Raw genomic sequence first — 26,587 nt, 5'->3', positions numbered from 1 at the left:
CCTTTAGAGAGTGGCAGGTGGCCAATGAAATGTGGATATAAAACCAGAATATAATCAGATGAAGGGAGATGAAGCTGTTATTGGCTTTTAGTTATGTAAATTAAGAATTTTACTCAACAAGTTATTTAGTCATCCTGATGAGTGGAAACATTCATTTGGAAGACTAATTATACAGTACTTACTATGATTAGAACACCCAATTGTACTTTATACTCTTTGCAATGGAAAGATCTTGAATTACATTAAGTTAGCAGTGAGAATGAATGCTGCTTATTTCTTCCACAGGAAATCTCCAAAGAAAACTGAGTACAGACAAAAGCAATTGGCACCATGGTGAACCTGTAGGAAATGCTCTCTCTTCTAAATTGGATCTCTTTTACTCTGCCTTTCAGACCTACTTTGAGTCAATCTTACACACAGATGTACCCAACTACTAGAAAGTCTTTCAAATGAAGCACAAGCGGAGGTCCTGATCACTTGCAGTCTCTTGAGATCACAGAATGGCTCTGGGTGGAAAGGACATTAAAGACCACCTGGTTCCAACCCCCTTCCATGGGCAGGGATGCCACCCACTAGATCAGGTTGCCCAAAGCCCCATCCAAGCTGGCCTCAAACACCTCCAGGGATGGGGCACCCACAACTTCTCTGGGCAGCCTGTGTCAGGGCCTCACCACCCTCTGAGAGAAGAATTTCCTCCTAATATCTAATCTAAATCTCCCCTCTTTTAGTTTAAAACAATTCCCCCTCATCCTGTCAACATCTGATTGAGCAACAAGTTGTTCTGCATCTTTTTTATAAGCCCCCTTTACATAATGAAAAACTGCAATAAGGTCACCTGGGAACAGACCCACACTCTTCTTGTGCTGGGAATCCCAGACCTGGATGCAGCAGGACTCCAATTTGGGCCTCTCAAGAGCAGAGCAGAGGGGCACTAACACCTCCCTCTACCCGCTGGCCTTTCCTCTTTTGATGCAGCCCAGGATGTAGCTGGCCTTCTGGGCTGCAACCACACGTTGCTGGCTCATGTCAAGCTTTTTGTCCACCAGAGCCCCCAAGTCTCTCAGCACAGTACATGACAAGGATCACAGTATTAGTTCATATCCTACTAAGATTCCATAGCTGCTGGGCTGAGCAAATAGCAGACCTGTTCCTTCTGCAAATATTTGATTGATGTATAAAATAAACTTACTTATACTGTACCCAGGACCATCTCATGCTTATTTCATACAAACGTGCTTCCTATCAGAAATACAGAAAGGACTATTTTTGCTCAAATTTTGCTAAAAGGGAAAAGCCTATATTATGTTTATTGCTAAATGCTCTGTTACTTAACTACATGAGTCACTTAAAGAAGCAAGAATAATAGCATTTTCTGATTTAACAGATTGGTGTGTCATGAAATGACACAGGTGTGTAAACTGAACATGAGCCACACAACAAGAATCATTGATCAAGATGTTTTGTGTAGATTTCATATGACAAATAAAAAGTATTGTGATAGTACATCTTCATTCATATGGGAAAGAAATAAAACTTCTGACATACCTGACTAACGCTGAATATTGTGGAATTGTGACAGATGAGAGAGATGTGGGTAAAGATAAGGAAAACAAGGGAGTATACAAAGGTTTATGTCCCCAGAGAACAACAATTTCTATCAAGACCACTGTGCCAATTTATACTGATTTTGTAAAGAAGATGTTAAAATACTTTAGACTGTAGAATAAGAAATGCTAACTGAGTAAGGAAATTTGTTACTTCTCATTACCTTGGGTAGCTTAAATACAATTATCCTACTTCATCTTCCCACTGACAAATACAAATTTCAAAAAGAAAACATTTTTCCATCTGTAGGATTCTATAGCATCGTATAATGTTTTTGTTAAATAGTCATAATTACATTGCAATTTTTTTTAAGTCATTAGCCTTTGTCTTCCTATCAGAATCGTTCACGTGAATCAACACTTCAATCGAATTTCAGATATTTTTTTTCCTTGGTTTTCCCCTCTGATTTTTTGCAGAAAGAAGTGAGAAGGTTTCCTAGTAGCTACTGTCTGATTAATACATCCAGCTTTTAAGCTTGCAGCAAAGGTGAGATAGAAGTTGTCCTGATTTACAGATATTCTCTCCTCTCTACCTTTTGTATAAGTCAACATATGACAGGATTTCAACTCCTCCACACCACTTCTTACTTGTTTAGAATAAAGAAAGCCTACTTTAGTATCACAACACTGTTGATGCTCACTTTGTCTGGGAAACACTGCCACCTGCTCACTCCAAGTTGGGACTGTGAGAGGCAGAGAAAGGATCTGCAGTTCTGCTCTACATGGCATCATGACAACACCATCAGCCCATAAGCTGCCAGTCAGAGGAGGGATGCACAGCAGAATCATGGCAGGAAAGCTGAGGACGGCTGTCCTACTACACATGCAGCTGACACAGTCATGGGAAGTAAGTTTGATTACAAGGTGGGAATGGGACAGCTTTTGACTTGGTTAGTAACAATGCAAGAGACCTCTCAGAATGCCAAAGAAATAGCATCAGAAAGTACTACAGCCCTTACAGACAGCAGACTGGTGATGCTTATCATCTCTCCTCTGAGTCCGTTACCCAAACTCTGTAAGTAGCCTCACACACATGCTTCCTTTCTCCCATAAAACATTTAAAGAACAGCATCACGCCTACCCAGACTGTGGTGTAGGATGCTTCCACAGGATGCTCAGAGCACTGAGCGTATAAGGAAACAAGTCATTGGACTGTCCCCAAATGTATCTACACAGGAGTCTTTTTCTAGGCCCCAGCATGCATAGGCTCCTCTGAACTGTCCTACAGAGGAGCCCTGGGATCCAGGGCATCCACCCATCTGACAGGGCTGGTAGTGTTTTTCCATCTAAAGAGCAGTTGTAGGTCTCTATAATGGGACACAGCTGCTGGATCCCACACAAAGGGTGGTCATCACATGTCTCCAAGTACATGACCTCCATCTACCTCCTCAAGTTCCCAGTGTTGCTCATCGGTCTTCTTGCACCCAGTAGCAGTTGTAAGGTTAAGAGTCTTGTGACTCCCACACAAAGTTCTCTGACACTGGAGAGACTTTCTGTTCAAAATCTTTTTGATAGTATCAAGCACAACAGGATGTAGGGCTGAAGACAGGACTACAATGTGAGTCCCAGATTCATCCAGGGAGCAGGGCCAGAGACAGGACCTGCAGCATAACTCAGGCCTGACCAATGGTCCCCAGCTGAGCTGAAATGGGGCACCTGGGCCCAGTGGTGGAGGGCCCAGGTGAGGCTGGTCGGCACCATTAAGGCCTATCAGTGCCCTTATGGCCCTGACAAACAGAGATTAACTTTAAAACCATAAAACAAAAACAAAATATGGATATTGGGGATATCTGAAGGCGAACTGTGTAGAAGAGCAAGACAATGTAGTTGCATTCTGCCTCAGAGCTCTGACAAAAAAAAAAAAAAAAAAAAATCCTTTAGCCTTAATCTTTTAATTCTGTGTTGAACTGAAGAAAGACACATGAATAACTCAGAAAACCCTCTATAGAATCATGTCATTAAATAATAATCCCATCAGACACAATAAACATAATACTTATCTATTGAGCTCGCAGTCTACCTCAAATAGTAACTTTAGGGTGAACAAGCTAAAGCTGAATCTCAGAGATTTTCCAGTTCAGTGGCACAAGACTTGCATTGAAATTGCATCCCTGAACTTACATGTTGCTCCTTACAATAACTACCAGGCCATCTGCCTGCTAAGACTCCCTCTTTGCTGCCTGAAACAACAAAAGAAAACAGATCTGAAGTTGTATAAAAGTGGTGACCTTTTGAAATCAAATATAAAAGGAGCACAAATAAATTGACATATCATTTTTGCTATGCATTTATTTCTTCTCTCTCTCTCTCTTTTTTTTTTTTTTTTTTTTTTTTTTTTTTAATAAAGAAGGAAGTCTGAAGCTGATCTAAGACATTTTTGATTTTCCAAATCAGAAATTATTTAAATGGTTAGATCTGGGTCAAACTAAGATTTTGTTTCTGAACTCTCAAAATCCTTGGGAAAGACTGGAGTCAGACCCCACAGTTAGAGGACTTCTCTAGGTTTTCAGCAGAACAGAGAAAATCTATGATCCAGCTGAACATTGGGATGTTTGGATTTGGAATCAAGATCAAAACTTTGCAGTGTAGGCTATAGTCTAACAATCATTTAGGAAGATTTTACTGGTATCTACAAAATCGGAGAGACATCTCTCGTAGCCAACAGTTATCTAAAGTTCCTTATCTGAAGTTCCACCTATTTCAAATACAGTTCCTGCTCTGACTTTCAGGTAAATAAAATGGATGTTCTACTGACACCAACAGGTAGAAATAAGAAATGTACCGTGTGTCTGCAGACAGAAAACAGGAAAATGATTTGCAACCTGCTTCTTAATTATATATTTGCTCACATCTGTGTGCATCATTTGTACTCCAAGGGAAGAAAAAAAGAATAAGCGTTCAGTAGGTCAATTATTGATATAAGAGTCTGAGCAAGCAACTGCAAAATTCACTACGGTAATTTATTTGCATGGGTCAATGGCCATTGACTGCCTGAAAATAAATGTTGATCACAGTGATAGATTTCAATGCTATTGCTATGAACATATATTAATAAACACAGCACAGAAGTGATTTTTGGCTCTGTGGTGGAAAGGACAGGTAATCAATATCCTTGTGTCCTTGCACAGACTGAACTTTGTACTTGGATTATGCTAATTAAAGACTAAACAAAGTGCTGATGTTTTCATATAATTAAGAGATGGAGGAAAATAATAAAGTGGTAAGTGGCATTTGTTGGTTATTTCATGCTGAAATGAGCAAACAAAACATCTAAGCCATTAGAGAAAAGCAACACTTGTTGTTTGCAAGCACCCTCTTCTGTCCTATTTCCACTATATGCTTGTTACAAGAGCAGATTCAGCACTTTACTCTGGAAACAGCCATGGATGAGAGGTTTGGATGTTTTTTTGTACAGGAGCCCAGAAGGCCTGGACTACTGTTTTGTTTGAACAGGTGGCCAAGCCATAAAGGTCCACTCAGTCTTGGATGTTTCAGCCAGACCAAGCACTGTTTTTTTTATTTAGACATGTAAACCTCCTCTTCAGATAGAAGCAGGAAAAAACAGATTCCTTGGCAGCCTAACCCCACTTCCTTCCCTTGGTTCACATCCCCTCACTTCCTCCCCAGTATTTGGACTTGCACAGTGGAGCTGGATGAGGCAGCTAATTAGACCGAATTCTCACCACTTGATTTGGTAGGGCTGGGTGCAGCTGGAGCAACTCCCCTCTCTCCATGCGCTCTCACAGATATCACAAAGCTGGGAAAGGGACCACAAAACCAGGACAGGACTCAGCAGCCTGGACTTGAGCAAACGTGAACTGTGGTGGGTCCAGCTGGCGATGCAAACTGCAAAGGAGTAAGGTTAAATATGCATCTTGTCATGTGTAATCTGTTGTTCTGTGAAATGGTTGAGTTATAGTCACTCAGCACAATGACCAACGCAACAGGTATTCTATTACACCTTTTGACTGCTCTGTCTGATCCTTACGTGAAATGCCTACATTATTCAGGTACTTCACGAAATACCTGGCATTATTATTGCAGCCATACTGTGAAACCAGTCATTGAGTGAAATGACTAAAATTTCCATTCATTTGGAGAACAGATGCATTGTAAAAGTAAGTCCTAATTTTCTGAAATGATATGTAGCATTCTATGGGACTTGGGGTGAGTAAAAAGACTACACAGCATTACAAGTAGGTATAGTAGAAATAGTTTTCTTCTCCTTTTGAATTTGAAATTCAAAATAATCAGGAACTAGGTATTTTGCACAATATTATATTATATTCAACATTTTCCTGGTATAAGTAAAAACCTTTACCAATTCTAAAAATATATATGGTTTATATATGGACAGTAATATGGCTTTTTTTTTTTTTTTTTAATATACAAGTCCTAGAAAACCTTGCATTCAAACTAAGAAGTTTGATTACATACAAATATCTACAGCAAAACCAGCAGATTCCTAGATGATTCTAGGTGAATCTGGCTTTTAAAGTTGTAATCTCAGCTCTACACCTACACATGAAAGTGGACAAAGTGGCAGCTGCTATTAAACTTTAGTTTCTCTTCGAACAAGCTGTTTCAAATGTGAATACACTTAGGCAAGGCTGCACCTGGGTGGTAGCTATGTCTGACACTAACCAGGTAGTGAGTGTGCTTGAACTTCCATTCCTTACACAGAAGAAGGCCATTTTACTCTTGCTTTGTGCTCCATCTTCGTTTCTATGATGATTCCATGATTAACCTGATAATTCTTTCACTGTACAAAAGTTTGCATCCTTTTCTGAGGCACAGAACAATGCCTATCCAAATGAAAACAACCATGTAAAAAGTACTGACTGATATGTAAATAATAGTGGCTATGAAATAAATCAGAATTGAATCAGTTAACTATTTCTCTTTAATTCTTTTATTTTCTTGATACTTCTCTATACTCAGGTTTTTAACTTTTTTTTTTTTTTTTTCCTCTGAACTGAACCACAGCAGCAGGCTAATTGGCCTCCTAGTGGCCCCATCAGTGAGTGAGTTTTAATTCAGTTGCTGAAACAAAAAATAATTTTTAGTCATTCAGGATACCCCTCTCCTCCCCAAAAGAGTTGATTTTTTCCTGAATCATTAATCTTGCTACTATCTGCTTTTATTTTCTGTGCTAGCTTTAGCTGCATTTGACCTTCAAGTTTAAATTAGAAATGTGGATTTTCCAAATGTTTTTCAGTTCTCTTTTTCACTGAAACTAGAGGTCAAATTTAAACTGAGTTTATGAATAGTTTTGCTTGGCTTTGAAAGGAACTTAGTTGTCTCAGAAGACTTGTTTCTGCACCAGTAGTAATACATATTTTCAAATGAGCATTTTAATCCTTGCTGCCTGATGACTGATCATTTCCCCAAAAAGTAATAAGGTGACTGAGGTTTTGCAAACACCTACATTGCATGAGTTGTAAAGTCTTTATTTTATTGCCTGTGAGGATAGATTTAAGTCTGTGCTTAAAGACTAAACTTTTGTCTTTATACTTTGAATTAATATTCAAAGTTTGTAGTTGATGCTCTTTAATATTTGCTGTTTATTTCTCCTGTCAAGTGACTGTACATATTTCAAAGTACATTATAAAGCCTGAGTACAACATAGCATTATCTATATGTATGCAAAGTACCCTGTACATTTCCATATTTCCATCAAGTAGACTGGCAGGATTCACAACAGCTAAAGCTGTTAGAAGGATAATAGATTTCTTATTCTCTGACCAGTTTTCCCACCCCCTCACTCAAGAAAAGGAGGTTTCTTATCAGCTGAACCACTTCCATCTCCCACCTTCCCATCCATTTGCTTTCCCTGTGTACTCTCAGAAAGGGAAGTTCAAATCAGTTGAACCATTTAATTTCTCTGTAAGTAAAGGTTTTAGGTGTCTTAATCATCATTTCCCTTCCTTTCCCTCCTCTGCCTTTGCACACACTTTTCCCAAATTTCCTTTTGAAAGTGTCAAAATAAGAGTCAAGACCTCTCAAGTACTTTCATCGTTAAATAGTCCAAGCTATCTTCTGGCTGTAACACCAGTCAGTGGGTTTCACTGACTTCCTGGTAATTGCTCTAAGTGGGTACGTATCATTCATTTAAATAAATGGATCTGCAACACTAAATGTGGCAACAGTCATTACACGGTATAAAATGAGATTAAAGAAATAATTTCCAGACTTACCTCACTGGTAGAATTTCTACCAGATAATACTTAGGTGTCACAGAGGTATCAAGAAGAGCAGTTGTAGCATAAAGACTGGCATTAATCTACCAGTCCTTTAGATCAGGCACCTGGCCACAGTACGCTGGAGTCCTGCTGGCCCACATACCCATATCTCTTCCCCATGGGAGAGGCATTTTGGAGAGCACTCAGCTCTCACTCAGCGGTGTGTAGCCAGGGTTTTAGGTACCTCTGTTTAGGAGAGTTATCTTTGTGTACTCATTGTAAATCAAATATTAAAAGTTGCAGAAATGTATAAATAGGTTTAATTTGAAAGCATTTCCTCTTTAAAATGACTTGGTGTTTCTTAAGGCTAATTAAGCAGAGCAATAACATATGTTATTTTACCTTTCTTAATATTTGGAGCCCAGCTCCCTCTTCAAATGTACGTGGTCCCTGAGATGATTATATGACATCAAATGAAAACAAAGAAGTAGAGTACTTACAATTCTGTCATGACAACTCCAAACTAAACAATGTCGTCTTACTCTTATACTGTATTTATCACAATGGTAATTCAAGACGGTTATAGTGGTGTACATAGACACTTTGGAGAACACAATTATACACTTACTATTGTCTTTATTATTAAAACCTTACAATTATTTAATAACAAGTACTTTTTTTTTTTTTTTTTTTTTTTTCCAGAAGGCACAGTGGAGCTCTACTCCCACTGGTTTAGTTAGGTAGTCTGAGCATGAACTTATGCTGGAAGTTTGATTCAAGCTAACACCTCTAAACGCTGCAGTTTTCATAATCTCTTAATAAATTTCTACAGTAACAAGTGGATTAAAAATTACTGAGAGTGGTTCCAAGATATCCCTTGAAATTTCCCTCAAGATGGAGTAGGACACATTGACAGCTGCAATTTCACTTCACAGATGCTGTCTCCAACTCCGCCAGTCTAAGTAGGAAAAAAAATGGTGACATATGTAGCATGCTCCTGGCAGCACATTTCCACAAGAGCACTTCAGAAGTCAGAGGGGGGCTGAACAGGTCATTTAGATGGTGGAAACCTGCTCCAGGCTCACTGGACGAACCTCTTTGCTCTGCTCTAATTGAGGTTTTTCATTTTCTTTGAGTTTCTCCTCAGATTTTCTGAGTAGCCACACCAGGGCAATGCTCAATGTGTGGGACACATCCTTGGCCACTCTCAGGGGTCTATCAACCTGGCAGCAGACTCCACTCCCTTGGGCTGAGCAGGCAGAGGCATATCACTTTCCAAGGGTCTTCAGCTGCTACAAGGGGGCAGCTTACATTAGGTTTGGAGCTTTTTATTTATTTATTTATTTATTTATTTATTTATTTATTTATTTTTATTATTTTTATCGCCTGTGTTGTTTGTGCATTTCAGTCAGTGTTCATAATTGTACAAGTAATGAAATTAATGACTTAATGCCACCTAGGTATTATTTCACCCAGCCAGTGCATTAATTTAGTGCCTCCCAAGTAGTTAGAGGCGTTAATACAAATGTAAGTATTTAGCTTCTCCCACAGCTTGGGAAAGAAACAGTTTGGTTACCTTCTGTGTGACTCCATGCAAGTTAAAGGGAAAAAAAATGTATGGCAAGGCTTTCTGTGTGATGCCTCTACAGGCATCAAACAATACAAGGGAATCTTAAACGACTCACAACGTTAATTAAGCAGAGCAGGTCAGATATTTGCTGCCAAAACAATTTAAGTAGAGTTGACAGAATTGGTAATGGGAAAAAGATCATTTTTAATGAGTCTCTAGATTAAGCAGGGATTTTTTTTAATATTTAAAAAATATAGTTGATATGTCCCAGTATTACAGTTTCAAAAGGAAATATTTTATTTTCCTGTGTCTTCTTGTCTAGACATTTCAGCACACTAATACTGAGGAAAAAAATGCAACAGAAAAATGTTTCAAAATCAGAATAGTTTGATTGATTCAACTATTTATCTACTAGCAATTTAAGAACATTTTCAAGTTCTTAGCCCTTAAAGGACTCTCCTGAAAGGAAAAACAGCTCCTCAGCCACCAATAATTCACATTAATATTTCATATGAAATGAAGCAAGAACAAAGATTGTCTAGCCTCTCTGTGTCTCAGTATTGTTTTGATGTTTTTATTTTTTTCAGCTCTGCCCACATCATTTTTGCTCAAGGGTTTGATCTTTCTTTCTTCCCCCTCTTCCACCATCCCTGTTCTCCTCAGCCTTTTCCCTCATCATTGCCACCACACAGAACAAGGATGAACCTCCAAAGGACCTGTGTGGCAGTGGTCTCAGTAACATGGATGGAAACATGTCCTCACCTTCCTACTGGAAGGCCAAGTGGCCAGGACAAGGAGGCAGGAGCATTAACACATCTTTCTTTTGAGAAGGACACCGGGTGGGGGAACTGAGGGGATAAATCTAATATCAACTCCCAGCAGGACCAGATTCTGCTCTTGGTAACATCACAGGTCTAGAGAAGAGCAAAACAGCAGGGCCAGATCTTCTTTCCCCATGGCACCAGGAAATGCCAGATCAAGAGCTTTCTGTGCAAGACAGAGCCTGATGCTTATTTTCTTAAGATAAGGACTACAGAGAGAAGAGGAGATTTAGGAAGAAGGAGCATTTCCCAACCCAAAGAGAGCTGCAGAGATTTACAGCCTTGTTTTACTGGCACTTGGTACAGCACAAGACAATGCCACTAACTTCAGAACCCAGTCTCAGAACATCCTCATAGGTACATTGGTGGAAACCAGGTGTACAGTTTAAGATCATGAAGTCCAAAATGAAGTCTCTTAGGCGATGCAGCTTTACTTCTCAGTGACTTTCTTTCTTCTTCTCTTTCTGTAAATCAAATCTTTTCCTACTGCTGGGAAAGATACAGACAACGAATCTCAAGCCTTCAGATCTCCACTGCTGAGAGGTCTGCAGACAGACCCACAATATGCACTTAGCATGCAGGACTGGCAATGTGTAGTGTTTGCTTCATGGAACAGCATCATTACACAGCAGAGGAGCAAATCAATGCCAGCTCCCACTGATGTGATGTCTTTTGTGCCTGCATTCATAGATGGAGATTTTAGCTTTTTCTAGAAAGTTACAGGAGCAGAAGTTTTTTCTACCGCCCCCCAATTGCTTGCAGGCATTGTTTACAGAACAAGAGAACAAATTTGGAAAACAGCTCAGGTTTAACCACTTCAACAAGAAGAAGTAAAAATTTGACTATATAGATTCCACTGCTAACATTACATTTTGAAAATAAATTTTCCCTGAGAAAGCTATCATCAGTATTAAAAGTATTATGAGCATTGCAAGGAGGCACTGGAGGGTCCAGAAGGCACAGGTAGAGGGGGATTAAACAGGCAGCAGCACCCTGCACACTTTCCATTTCCACAGCTAGCTAATAGGACGTTTCCAGACTTTAAATTGCCAGGTTTTCTTCCCCCTGCAGCCCGATGGAGGGGTTTGTTAGAATGAACCGTCTGTGCCACCATGTGGAAGCTCGCAAGAAGTACAGGAGTGCCCCGTATAAGCATCCAGCGTTGGTAGCATTCCTGTGCCAAGCCTCATCATTTAAGTAAAGAAACCAGCCAGTATTACAATTCCTTTCCAGCCTGGCTACCTGTAGGGAATCACCCTAAATGACACGCGGTCAGGGAAGAAGCTTAATTTCTTCGGTCTGATCTGCCAGTGGGTTAACATAACAATACACCACCAAATTCCCAAAGTTTACTCCTGAGTTTGAGTACACCCAGGCTTTATGGCATTTGTAATCTGGAGCTGTGTTTGCTACACACTCACATCCTCCATAAATTACTGTTGACTAATGAGCAGAAAGGAGAGTGTTCTTCCAATAAAATACACATAACAAAATGGTGAAGGAGAACTGTCAGCAGATACAGCTCAAATGCATTAACTAAAAGAAGTTTAGCTGCTTGAAAAACATCTGCATCTCAATGCAGGCAGTTGTATTCAATCCCAGGGCAGTACCCATACATTTTTAAACCATTCAAGGACTACATGCAGTCAGAGTTAGAGAAATAAAAATGCAGACACTAAAATATATAGATTTTGCATAGACTAGAATATTAATGACAAAAAAGAAATAAGCACCTCAGCCCTGAGTACTCTGTGAAGCTTTTCAGCCATTTATGTCCTATGAACTGTTGTGGACATGCAACTTAGTTAAACAATGTACTTGATACTGCTAATACATAATTCAGAAGAGAGAGCTTGTCATGAGTACCCTTCCAAAAATATTTGCTGTATGCTTTTTTGTGCTATCAGAAAGGTTTCTGCACTTATCACATACTCAGTAGAGGAGCTGGGTGGAAAAGGAATGGGTTTAGAATAGGGATGCATGCATATTAACATAACCATTGTTTATTTCTACACCTTTCTCTGTTTTTATGCATTAAAACAAGCAAAGAAAATCCCAAGCCCTGCATAAAGACTAATGCAATAGCATAAAACATAGGGAAAAACAATCAAAGTTGTTAATCGTTGCTCCCTAATTATGTTCTCACACACATATATGCACAGATTTATGTGTACATACATAAATGAATACACATTTATATCTACTGTTCCTTACACTTATGAGAAAGGGAACAATACTCTGAGACCTTCTTAGCTCTCTATGGGAAGAGCTGTCATTGTAACATCTACTAATAACAGTCCACAGTGGGTTTCCTTGGAGGCCTGGTTTAAGGACTGTTGACAGCACTCTGACGGCATTGAAGCCTTCAGTTCCCAACCTGGGCACGCAGAAAGCAAGGGACAGTAAAATGAGGGACAATGATGTTGTCCTGAATTTTTCCAGCATTACTGGAGGGCAAACATTTTGACCCACTTTTATCCAGACCAAGACCAAGCGAGGTCCTACGAAATGTAATCTGATTATCACTGAAACAGTAGGCTCACTGTCACCATATTAATTATATATATATATTTAAAAACTTAAGAGGTGCCCAAATATCACTACATTGTAGTCATCACTACATCTTACTTAATTTGGATGACTTAAGTAGTACTGTTAATCTTCTGACTTTCCATGCAATAACCCATCTTTAGCTAACATTTATGTCCTGTCTGTTTTCTGGGCAGCATTTGAGAATATCTGATTAGCTACATACTGACAAAGAGACCATAATGAAAAAATGGATCTAGAAAACTGACATTAGAACTTCCTCTCCTTCCCATGATGTACAAAAGAAATCAGCTGTAGGGGCTAACAGCTCTAGGCATCTTGCATAGGAAAGAGAGCATCTTGCAGGATTGAGATCCTGTACATTCCCAAATACCCAAATACACACTTAGGCTATCCAAGTCAGGGACTGCCTTGGGAGGCTGAGCCACAGATCCTGTAGCAACTGCAGCACGAGACCCTACAGGCATAAGGAGCTCTGGTGCCTGGTGCACTGAGCTGGAAGCCAGGAGGTTAAAGATTTCACTCCCTGATCAGCCAATCTGCCCGGTCTTGCGTTCCACACTTCCTACCACCTATTTTGTTTGTAAGACACACAGGACAAAGAAAATGTCCCAAATCCCTGGGCTTACACAGCAGCAAGCAAACTAAGTCAAGTTCAGTGTCATGTCTCAATATGCTAATGCAATGCACTCAGAAGCAGGTTGCTTATAGCACGAGAGATGTCACCACTTTTATCCTTGCTGCCTACAGTGGAAGCCAAAGGGGTCCTTAGACCCTCCATGTATGAACACTGGCTGCTGTAGCTCCACCTCAATGCAACATGTCACTGTTGTTTTACCCTTCAAAAACACAACACCAGAGGCCTGACTTGGCTGGACTCTTCCCTTCAACCCAGGGCAGAACAGCAGAACCACACCAGGGTCACCCTCAACCCCTGCTGACTCCAAACACATCCCATTACCCCCAGCCACCCTCTGGCCAAGCATCGTGAGGAGATGGAGGAGAGCCTATGGCACATCATAGTGCCCACTGATGGTTAGCTTCAGTTTTACCATACCACTGCACCACATTTGTTCAGGCATGGACACTGTTTTATTTCCAAGTGCACCAAGGGGACCAGGGAGAGATTCCTCATCTCTCCTGCCCAGTCCAGCAAAGCAGATGGAGACATGATGCAGAATATCATGTGCTCTCTCCTATCTGAGGTTTCAGAAAGAAGTGAGGCTTGCTGCAAGCACCACTTGAATGGCCCAGTCATGCCCTGAATGAGGTGGGAGTCTGGCACAAGTGGCAGTTGCTAAATAAGAACAGTGAAATCATATCTGTGCATGCAGAAATTGGCTTGAGCATTCAGAACACTGCCTCTTTTCAAGATAACTCCATCAAGAATGAAATAAAGTAGAAGACATTTAATGCTAAGGAAGCTAATTATGCTGCTTTTTATTATTATTGAAACAACACATCTATTAAAACAGACTCAATGAAAGTTAAACAAGCTCACTAACAGCTTCATTTTCATTTGGTAATCCAAATTCTGGAGACTTATGGGAAAGAGCAGAGAGAAGCTCTCTATCTCCATTAATGTTTTATGTCAGAGTTAAATTTTATTCCAGAACTGCCTTGTTTCAGTCTCAGAGTAGTATTGTAACATCTTAGAGGCGGCTGTGTAGAGTAGTTTAATTACTATCAGATGGTTAGATGAACAGTGTGAAAGCACGGAGCTGTTATTGATGAATAAGCCAACAAAATTAAACCACTCACTGGAAACTGTTCCTTAAATACTTCTGCAATGGCAGAAGAGAAATGAATTCATATATTAAAATTTCAAGTAATGCTTAGTATCTTTCTTTAAAAAATAATTAAAAATCCCTAGGCAGTAGGTGGGAGTTTCAGAATTATTTCAGCAACTAAGGTTCCTACACCTCATTTGCAGAAAAGCCTCAAATGCCAGGAAGCCTGTATTTCATAAATTCATGTATGTTTCCTCCAGATACACTGAAACATTAGAAGGTATTTTAAAAAATCTCCTGAACTATTTCAGCAAAGACGAGATGGATTAAATTTCAAATTATTTTTCCTGAGATTTTCAAACAGGGTGCAGGGATCTTCTCACAATGTATAGACTGGCTTTCAGAATTACTAAAGCAGTTTCTAATAAAGCTCCTGGAATCTCATGTTTTTCAGCTACAAGAGCATACAAGTAAGGCATGTGAAAATGTATGATATAAGCCGTGGCTAGCAAAATTCCTAGAGAGTTCATTTCAACAGTTACTTGGAAATGACCACCCTAAGATGGTTGAAGGAAAGAGCTTCACAACTGATGAATCTTTCCAACCTTATTTCCCATGTTTATAATGGATAAAGATAAAATAAGTTTTCATAATTGCAAGTTCTATTCATAACTCTATGAACTCAGCAGAAACTGCTGTGAAAGACAAGAGATGTGGAGCCCCATGTAATGACAGACCCTCAGGATATAGGACAGAGGAATGACTGCAAGTTAGCTAGTCCAGTGGACATTAAAGGAAGAGTTGAAGCACTAACAAGGAGTAATTCCCGACGGACATCGCATTAGCAGTTCATTCTTCATGGACCCAACAAAAGCCCGGACCAGCACCACGCTCTCACAGCCTAGCTCATGGGAACATGTCTTCTTGCTTCCCTGCATGGACGCAAGGTCCTTGAGAGCACAGAACCAGTGCTGCTCTTTGTGCTGGGCAGTGTCAGAACTGCTGTTCATTAATGTGGTAAAAAATCTCATTTATTGATTTTCTTCCCAAGCAATGCAACACAGAAGTGAGTTACAACTCTTTTCATATTCGTGAACAGTGAGTAAACTGGGAGCTGTGCTGAGGGCAGTCTGCTTTGTTGTTCAGATCAAAATTGTCTCTAGCCAGCTTTACTGTATGGCAGTGTCATGAGGCCAGGATGGCTTACATTTGATACCAGGATCCCCTACCAGCCCACGCTTTATCCCTGGCTCAAGTTCTCATCCCTTTCTTGCAGGCTTACTGCCTGTGGCCCTCTACCTTCACACCCCCTGCACAGCCGACAGAACAAGCAGGTATTCTTTTGACAATGAATTGCTGGACAGACTTGTCCAGTAGTAATGTAAACCTCTATTTCCTAGAACCATTAATAATGCAAAGCACCCCCACATATAGGGTGTCAAAGTCAATATGTTTTAAAGCACCTTCCTTCTCCAAACGTGCTGAGAATCAAGTCTCTCAGGGTAAGCTTCAAAGACCTACAAAATGAGAAGTATCCAGAGCTATCACTTACTTTGAAATCTGAATGAGATCTAGTTTTATGACCACTTCTGGTATTGAAAAACAGAGGTGTCTCTGTTCATCTGAAGTCATAGCATGTATCCTGCCAATAGCTCAATTTCAACTTTTTTTTTTTTTTTTTTAAGCTTGAAATGCCTATTAAGTGAGATGTTCCTAGTTTTACTGTTGAAGTAATTTAACTGAGCAGCAAATCACTGTGTAAACTTAAGGTACTACTGACAATGCAGGCTTTTGAAAAAAATTAGATTTGATGCACTGAATTATAGGAGAGCTGAATTAGTCTGCTTACGAGAAACACTAACATTTCATATAAACGGCCCAAAAGAAGAATTATGTTAAGACTCTCAGTGGGTACACAAAACAGGTTTTTAACAGCATGAAACATTCCTCTGAACAGACAATTTCTTAGTCCTACCCTGCTGAAATTAATGAGCCTACTTAGAGGCAAAGAGGAAAAGGAATCTACTTTTTGTTTTCCATTTTGCATTTAGGAACAAATGAAATCTACTTGTATGATAATTCAAGGAATAAAGCAATGATTTGCCAGCTTGTCTCACATCTTAATAATGTACAGTAATTAAATCCGCTATGGTGATGACAGCATTCATTGGGTAGTTTTTTGAATAGTTAATTTTATCTTGCATATTTTGGAGTGCCAAACAATGATAACTAAAATTGTTTATAATAATCTGAGTATGGGGAGGATATAAAAAACATTTTAAAACTTTTTAACAACAGAATACAAATGAGGACAGTAAAATAAATAACCTTTAATATGGCAATCTCCCTCCAGACTATGAGGGTGCCTGAAGGGAGATCGTCTTTTCAAAGCAGTAAGAGACTTTCTGCACTCAGACATGTTACAGGGCAGTCTAGGTCTGCCTCCACTGAGGAGATGGAAAGGGGCACTGGGGTTTAACTGAAACACAAAACAAAGTGATGAGCAAGAGCACTAGGTGGAGCAGGTGGAAAGGATAAAAACAGGAGGCAGAGAGGGATGGAAATAGTGGTGCTGAGGGGCAGATGCAAACTGTTGAAAGAAAAGGAAAAATTAAAACATCCTGACAGAGGTGAAGCTAGGTCAGGATGAGTAACATTTAAAGCCCACACAATTCTCTGTACAAGTCGCATTTAAAATTGCCATAGGGCTATAAAGTGTCTCCTCTTCTCCTTTTACTGTTCACTACTGCAGTTTGAACAACTTCAGCGTGAGGGAGAGGCACAGCCTGGCAGGTTTCAGAACAGGACCAGAACTGTCTGCATCAACATCCTGAAAGAGACAGACGGACATTCATACTAAAAGCAAGAAATAAGATTTTTTCACTGCTGCCTAAGAATGACAGATGAAAGCATACTAGAAGACTTTGCTTAATATTACCCTTTGATACAGTTTTCACAAATCATTACGCATTTTTACAAGAGAGTAAGCAGTTCTAAAAGAACCTACATGGTCTTTCATCAGAGTCTTTAACCCACATCATACAAATTGTATTTGCCTTTGTATTCTGAATGTACACATTAACCAGTAAGTGGTCCTGTAGAAATTGAAATGACCCCTGAAACACCCCTTTGCTTCAAAGTACATTTTACTGGGAAATCTATCCAAGTTAAGAGAATCATGGACTTAAATAGCACAGATTAAAAAAGAATAACTTTTATTGGAAACTAGTTTAGAAATGATTTACCGTTTGCACACCTGCAAGAGATGTGATAAGTTTTTTTCCAGACCCTACGTGATCTGTACCCTTGATCTTTTAGGCATCTCCTATTAAGGAATCTAAATTAAATTAGCTTTTAAAACACAGGGTTTGTTTTCTATGTTTATTTCAGTAAATCAAATTTGCTCTCTTGCTGTTAGAGCACAAATAGGTCAATAAAAAGAAGGCAGGGGTAGTACTGGGAGTTATACCCATCGCAGGATAAGGGAAAGAGAGCACCTAGTGGATGAGGTCCGTATCATGCTGGTGTCATATCCCAAAGGACATAGTTAAAATTGTATTGACAGAATAAATTAAAGTGAGCTTAGAAAACCTCTTTGAAGTAAATAGTCACAATAGCATTCAGGGGATGGAGTAGGTTATTCCAGGTCACAATTCTGTTGCCATTAGTTTCTATCATTCAGTTCTCCCGTTTGTTTGCAATACAAATTTTGTTATTTAAACGTCTGCATGCTACCTATCTTACACATACCACTGCTTAAGAGAAGGGTAACAACTTTCAAAGAGAAACAACTGGAGCTTTAATAACTTTAATATTAGGAGACTCAACGAAGCAATCCAACAGTTGCATCATTTTACAGTAGAGAGGACTGTACTCTGACACCCATCTGCCAAATGCCAAGGGAAATTGTGATATTTTCCAACTCTTTAATGAAGCAACACGAAATACATGGACTGTCCTACAGGACAGCTGTTATGTTCTCTTCATATGGGCATACAGCAGTAAAATATATGAGTTTGAGGAGAAATATTAGGGTATATATGGCAGAAGGATTTTTTTTTTTTTTTTCTCTTGCCTTCACTGAATTGCCTCCAGGTGGCGCAGATCTTTCTCAAAAGGTAATGCACAAGAGCTGACATGAAACCATCTGAATCGTTTCTAATACTATGTAAACATAATGGTAATGTTTCTAATACCTGTGCAATTAGTTCCAACCCCCTTAGTAGCTTTAAGTTGGTCTACCTTTGCTTTGGAAAATAAACAATAATTTGAATAACTGTGAAGGGAATCCTTCTTACACTGGAACACAGACATGCAAGACAGCCTACAAGACTCAGCCAGTGCTGCAGACATAAATTGCAGATGAGAGCATGTGAACACATCAGAAAACGTAGCAGAACTGAAGTATTCAAACTAAAGGGATGCAATGATATTTGCTACAAAGACATGACACAGCACAACAGAAAACAGCCAAGAACATAGACAATCAGACTGCCAAGCACACCTTCAAAGCTCCAGTTTGATGGTAAAGAAGAAAGCTGCAAATCAAGGCCTTTTAAGCTCTAACTCTCTATTCTACCTACTTTACTGATGAGAACATGAATGCTCTTTTTATAGTACTCAGTTCCAGCTACTGGACTCAAAACAAGAAACTAGATCTTAGCTGCAAAGGAAAGGTAGTCTTTACATCAATTTACAAGAATTAAAGTTTAAGACACCACCACAAAAATGAGAAACTCAGCTGAAGATGCAGCATACAGTGAATCTGGGGCTTTGCAAAGTAGTAAAAAATCTCACAGGTAAGGCAAGTGCTGAAAAAAACTGTGCTTTTTCTAGCACATACTAAAGACTACAGTGTATTTCTAATCTTAGAAGGAGTGATAACATATTTGGCTAATACAAAGTAGGAAATATCTGTTGTATTTAGGTACCTCAAAGTCAAAAGATTAATTATAACAAATCCTTGCCAAGTCTTTCAGTTTCTTCAAGGAAGAAGCCAACATCTGGTTTCCTGGTTACTGGTTTGGAGAAAACCATTCTGAAAGAGTTAGCTTTGTCACCTTGTGGCTGGTAGCTAACCACTGCCATTCCTTCTTGTATCATCAGTGGTTTGATCTTGGGAGCAATCATAATACAAGGTGGGAATGGATTGTGGTCATTTTACCTTTTCCCAAAAAAAGAAGAAAATTTTCTCCCTCCCCACTACATCGACTTTGCAGTATAATCTAGGATACAGTTCAACCCAGATCAAAACATTTCACAGGGAAGTGTCCAATGTAAGAAAGGATTTGCTGGGAGAAGAATAATGCATTATTTTAACTGCTTAATTACATGTGTCCTATGGTCTTTACTGATGCCAGAAAGATTTCTGTCTGAAGAAGGGGGTGGATGGGTTGGAAGTGAATAATCAAGACAAAGAAATAAAGTCAGCCCCTGCATTTGAAATCATCTGATAAAGGATTAATGCCAATGTTTCATTCTGAGGATTATCTGATGAGTATTTGATGTGACTAATGCTTTCAGTAGTAATATTTCAGTATTACAGCTCTGTGACTACTCAGATTACTGTTTCTTTATTAGTTCCAAACCCCAGTAAGTTTTAGTATTGGTAAAACAAACAAGGGAGGTACCACAGACATGGGCATGCTGTACCCCAATGCAGTAAGAGATCACTTACTCCAACACATCCTTCCTACCTCTCCTTCCTTGCCTCGTCTTACATACTCCTGCTGATCCCATAAATGCAGAGGCTATGCACTTCTTTCCACACTTTCTTGACTCTTCCAAAGCACCACAGACGATGGTCATAAATCATCTTTAGTCCCTCAGTTGCAGACCACTGCAGAGGTGGAGAGCTGGTTCAGGCACCATGATGACTTTGCTGGCTAGGTGATTCAGGCAGCGACACAGGACAAATTACAGCGGACCGGTTGTATCAACAATTTTTTTGTAATGTTAATCTAACACACTCAGACTTGTGCTACTTCTGGGGTATTAAAGCAAACCTTTCTACCATCACAACCACTTTCAGAACAGTTTCGTCATTTTATTTGGAAAATTAACGTATGAGGTTTCATTTCTCTTTGGATTTGTCCAGTTCTACTTCTGACACTGTTGCATACAACCCAAACACACACTGCTCAGTTTTCTCTTAAATTCAGTTCCTTGTAAAGGTACCCAGCAAGTTCAACAAATCTGTTAACAGTCTCTTGAATATCAACACATTTAGAGAAGTAGCTATTCCAATGACAGACATTCACTATATATTACATAAAGGACAGAAAATTACAGGTTACACTGGCCTGAGAACTTTGTGTTACACAGAACATGCCAGTCTAGAGTATGTCAGAAATAGCTTTATGAAAGTAAAAAGCTGTTATGATTTTTTTAATTAAAACAGCACACAATCAATAAGGAGTCTAGCCAGCTAAGATTGCCAGCGATGTGTGTCCACTTCGGTTTTGCCTTTTAACTAATATATTAATCACTAAATGGGAAATTATACTAAATCAGTCCTTTAGCTAATACAGTATTGGTTTAGATTCCAGGGTTTTAGGACTTGGCCTTACACCCTGCCTTAAGTACTCCTTGATTTATTTATTTATTTTTAATATATCCAACTTGTTTTCATGGGTTACAAATCAAGAAAATTGGAATATTGAAGTGCATAGATTTTACTATTGATAACAATATAACACAATTACGTCTCTGTTATGTAAAACAAAAGATTAGACTAGAAATGGCTTTTTATTTTTTAAATAAGATGTACTTTTTTCACAACAGTTGTCATTGTGATTAAATTATAAAAAAGCAAGCATGCACATTTTATTCCTCATGTTTAATATGTCAGCTGCTTTATGCAGTGTACGCTACTATGTATGAGAAATGGGCTTATCTAACTCAAATGAGAAGTTACTGTATTCTAAATAAAACTCAAGTTCCACACATACACAGAATTATTTGGAAAATGAAGACTGGCAACATCCTCTCAAGGAAGGGGACAAGATGTTTTAAGCTTTAAAGGCTGGAGAAGTTTGGGTAGCAAAGCTACACAAATAGAAGCATGTACTATTGCTATAATGAAGCTGAGAAAATATAGAAGATTATCATGGAGCTTTACAGCTGCTGATGGGTTCCATACAAACAGTAGGATTTCACTACTGACTTATGGTTTCAAACTGAGTTCACTTACATTTAGTCACAAGTTCCACTCGTCTTCAAAATTACTTTAGGATCTCTGAACAGTTAAAGGAAAGATATTTGCAGAATGTTTAGCTTCACCATTTGGGAAACAGAAAACCTACATTTTTAAATTTAAACAGGACAATTAATTCAATTAACTCTGGAGAGAGAAGATGAAGTTCCTAGCCATATAATTCTAACATGAATGAGACTCAAAATATTTCCTGCAACACCAAAAATTTACTTCTATTTTTAGTTCTAAATATTTAGTATCAGTGATTAAAAAAATAAATCTAGAATAAATCTGTGTTTTCAGAGTCCTTTCCTACCTTTGCTTTCCACAGTAGCCAAAGCTTTAAGACATCAATATGTCAGCCACACTGAATTGTCTCGTCCCATGTCAAAAGCTGTATCACACTATTCATCCTTCCACGCACATCTGGTTACAGGTTTGTAGAAAACCTAATAAACCAATATGATAGTCATTTTTGAAATAATATATGTACAAATAACTAGGAATATTCATTTTTTTCTTTACAGTTTAAAAGAAAAAAAAAAAAAGAAAAAAAAAAACATGATTAAGATCTTTCCTTGCTCAAAGTCATACCTTCATAAACTGAAGAGAAATAAACCTTAATGAAGCAGTGAGAGGATCTGGCTTAAAACTATGAAGATTAACATACAAACACATAAGAAGGAATCACATGATGTTAAAAATGATAATTTTCTCATATCTGTGTTTCAGGCATTTGATTTTACCATTAAGGTAATAGGTTTCCCATTGTTCCTGTTGCTAAGAATGACAGCACATATCTTAGTAAACTGAACCACTAAATAAGCAAACCTCTTCTCGTAACAGCTTCTCATAGGCACACTGAATGCATTTGCCATATAATGCCAAGGTTAAAAATATAGAGCTCCAAACCCCCACTGGTAATTAATCAAAACCAACGGAAGCCACATGCCCTGTGTGGGCTTCAAGCATCTCCATGAGAGGTTGGTTGCTGCATTTTGAAAGCTGCCTCATGCTGAGTATTGCAAGAACTATTTGCATAAAGAAATAGTGAAAAGTAACTAACATGCTCTGAATTTACACCTTTCTTTGCTGCCTGTTGACTTCTCCTGTAAATAAAACACACGCACATACTCAACTCTGCATACTGTAGTAAAGCACCTAGCAGCACGAGGAATGATTTAATTTTTACTGAGGTATATTCTGCTTGCCAGGCATTCATGTGGCAAGCAACGTTTGCTGTCAGAAGAACAGCAGCTTCCATAGATATTTTAATGAAGAGACGGGTGCAGTGAATAGTCTATTATTTTAATTTATACAAAGAAAGAATACTTAGAATAACAAGTAGCCCCTGGGATGTGATAGATCCCCTTTAAAATCTCTCCATTCAGTCTACTTCCAAATATTTGCAACAGCTCAGAAAAAGAAGCCTGAGCTTGTTGGAAAAATCCCAAATTCAAATCCTATACCACACAAACTCAGCAATTCTGTCTTTCAATTCTAAATCTTTAAATTTATAAACGCATATTTAAATCTAAGCTTGGCTAATAGTACTTTGTGGAACTATTTGCTCTTCTTAGGGGGAGAGTTTTCGAAAATCCAGAACCAGTCTCAGAAGACATCACCTTATTTTTGGGTGTTTCCTAACAAAATAACAACTTATGTGCCTAAATCATTGAAAGACATGCATCTGTTTTATGCTCTTTTTGAATATTCTCTGTCTTTTTGAAACTGTTGAGATCTGATCAATGTCTTCACACATTTCTCCTCTCTGGAGCACACCCACATGTAAGGATGTCAGGGAGGCTCCCAGGAATGTGGCTCTCTACTCATTTGACCCCAACTGAATATGAAAGCTTCTCCTCTTGACTACATGATGGCTCTGGAGCAGGAAAGAAACCAGAAGATGCATAGAGCTGGCAGCAAGGCCAGCTACACAAGTTATCAGAAAGCTGAAAAAACAAAAAACAAAAAACAAAAAACAAGTAGTTGAACTGGTTTTACTATGCCCTGATGCTTGTCTGAGCTGCAATCCAGCTTTCATGCTTGTAGCATTTATGGGATCTCAAGGCTGCTCACAGGAGCCACCCAAAGCATGGTGTGAGAGAAGGGGTGGCCTGCTTACGTTACCTTTTCACAGACAAAGAAGGCTGAGCATTGAATCAGTGCCCCCATCAGCCTGGGCAGCTTCTAAGTAACAGACTGGGCCCTAAAGATCAAATATAATGCAAAACAGTAACCAGATGTACCCCAAAGACTGAGTACCCCAAATTGTTCCTGTGTAGATAAAAGCTTACTAAGCAGTTATGCCTAACCACCAGTTTGCACAGCATTTAATCTGTGCTATTCATTATGACTATGCTATTTACCACAGTGCAGTATAGATTTCCCAGACACTATTAGGAACCTACCTTCAGCAGCACCCTGGGTTAATTTGCCCTGATTCTGTGATTTAAGCTAGTTGCGTATACCCATATGGCACTGAAGTCCTTAGTGTAATTAGAATTGCAAGCTTTTTCAGAGTGTAAATTGGAGACACAGGATAACAAGTGAGAGTACAGAAATGGGGATGTATCACTCTTATGAGGAAAACACTTCCAGAAATTTGAAGAAAAAAAAAAAAAGGCCAATGGTCATTAAGGAAATACATTATTGTGAAATATTTTAAGCAGAAGCATCATCTTGATAAGCTATAATGCAGCAGGAAAAGGACATACATGAAAGGTATTCAAGAAAATTAATGCAACTTCAGGCAAAGAAATCAAAGAGACTAGATTTATTCATTTATTCTGAAGGAGAGGCCAGAATAGAACATCACCCCACCTCCACCCCGCCATCCCCCTCCCTCTCTGTCATGGTATAGAGACAGGAAAAAGAGAGATTCAAAGCAGCAGCAACATGGTGAGAATGACAAGAAGAAAACAAAACAAACAAAACAAAACAAAACAAAACAAAAAATCAAACATGAACTACTCTGAATGAAAAAGATAAACAGTGCACTTGTGCTCACCTTTCAATGCTGTTGAGTTTAAGAGTGTTTCTTAGACATCTGCAGGCCACCACCCCATGCCGCCTGCATAAAATGATCGACTTATGCTCGTAATAGAAGGGAGAAAGATTTGCAACCATCATTACACTTTTAATTTATTTTTAATAATTTTAGCTTATAATATATAAATATATAAATAACTAGTTCACTAATAATAAATAATAATAAAATAATTTTAATAATAATAAAATAATTTTAATAATAAAAATAAAATTATATATTATGAATAAATAGATAAATAATAGTTTATTACTTACTAATAAACTTTTAATTTTAGGAATGTAATCTGTTCAATGAATCATTCACATATTACACAGATAGAAACTAAAAAAGGAAGAGGAACTCACAGCTTACCCTCCCTCCAGAACAATGAGTGGGAGGAGGAAAATATATTAAAAGAGAAAATAGATTGATGACATATAGCAAGTATTATAAAAGACTGCACCATGACAATGTTTTCTATATTATTCTAATATTTAACATAGCAGATAATAAAACAGTTGCATTTGACTTGGTTTTAAGTTATATAGAGTGTCCCACTGGCACCAATATGGTTTAATATATCACTAAAATGAGCATTGTGGTACCATCAAAAGAACTGAAAAAGTTTATACTGGTCACCTTCGTGCCAATCCACAGTCCACTGTTTTCAATAGAACTGCAAATTTAATCTGAAATTAAGTTAGGTCTTTAGCTACAACTAGTTGGGTTATGTGGGTACGGGAAAAGAATTTGCCCCTGTATCCATTCTACATTCTTTATTTGCTGTAATCTTCCTTTTCAAATACCCTGACCTTGGAAGTGCTAAATAGCGGCTAACAGAACAAGGCTCCTTTACAGCAAAGTTTGGTAATTTTTCTCACATTAGACTGAAATAGTTAGTCTCTTTATAGTTAGTATAAATTCGAGTATATTTACTGGACAGAGCCATTTCAGTTAAGCTTATTATAGTTCTGTTGTAAAAGTAATTGTACTATGGAAGAAGTTAGTGCTACACACATCAGATACAACTGCTTACATGTAACATACATTTCCCTAAAATGACTTCCTAATACTAAGCATGCAAGCCTAATTACAAAATCTAGAAGTTTTCAGTAGAGGCTGATAGTCTAAAACTCCTGTAAGCTTCAAAATGTGAAAAAGCTGAGATATTCAGTAACCACAATATGAGAGCTGGCTAAAGATGCAAGCCATAACTATTCATACCACTTCATAACAATAGCAACCCCCTAACAAGAAAGCTAGCTACTTCCCACCACCACCACATTCAAGAATTTGGTTTAGGAAGTATACTCAATCTTATTTTGTTCCAAGCCCTTTGTTTGATGTCAAAGATGTTGAAATACAAGGACAAACTGAATGACAGCTCCAAAGATGACAGACAGTACCTCAGGAGCTCAAGGTACATGCTGTACAGGTGGTGTGCTTAATATTTGGAGCCGGCTGTGCTGATGCAAGAACTGCCTTAGAAATGGTGTGCATTGTATTACTTACTGCACGAGTGCAACCTCCCTTTTTGTAAACAATCACAACCCATACCACAGGATGACGTTCTCCTATTTAATTTGCCAACACACACCAACAGCATCCATTCAGGCAAATAAGGCCATTTATTTCATAATCTCAGGAAAGTGGTTCCTACAGGACTAATTTCAGTCTTCAAGCCTACAAGAATGCCAGGCACTGTTTTCAGAAAGCCTGACATCCACATTCATCCAGAGCGTTGCTTTTCATGTCAGCAACGCCAGAGAGGGGGGTCCAAAGGCTCCATAAATGGCACTGACAAAGTGGGGAAGTGACCCTGAAAGCAATATGGGACTGTACAAGTCCACATCAGCTCAAAACATCTCAGAAACAGTCTGCTCTCCTCACATCTCAAGCAGAAC

The 26,587-nt window shown here is 38.6% G+C and overlaps 1 protein-coding gene across 3 annotated transcripts in view; it reads right to left on the bottom strand.

The window, feature by feature from the left end:
- The window catches only part of LOC311431012 (uncharacterized protein), a 73,203-nt gene that overhangs the window by 13,362 nt on the left and 33,254 nt on the right, over nt 1–26,587 (bottom strand). For 2 of the 3 annotated variants that reach the window (XR_014689170.1, XR_014689171.1), the window contains exon 6: nt 5,288–5,450. The gene's annotated coding sequence lies outside the window, so the exon portion shown is untranslated. Of the gene's footprint in view, nt 1–5,287; nt 5,451–23,842; nt 23,862–24,662; nt 24,726–26,587 lie in introns of those variants that run through there. The other variant, XR_014689172.1, reaches the window with a different exon arrangement.

The sequence above is a fragment of the Aythya ferina genome (assembly GCF_964211825.1).
Source record: "Aythya ferina genome assembly, chromosome: 2".
Taxonomy (NCBI): Eukaryota; Metazoa; Chordata; class Aves; order Anseriformes; family Anatidae; genus Aythya; species Aythya ferina.
This window is presented reverse-complemented; position numbering and strand designations above follow the sequence as displayed.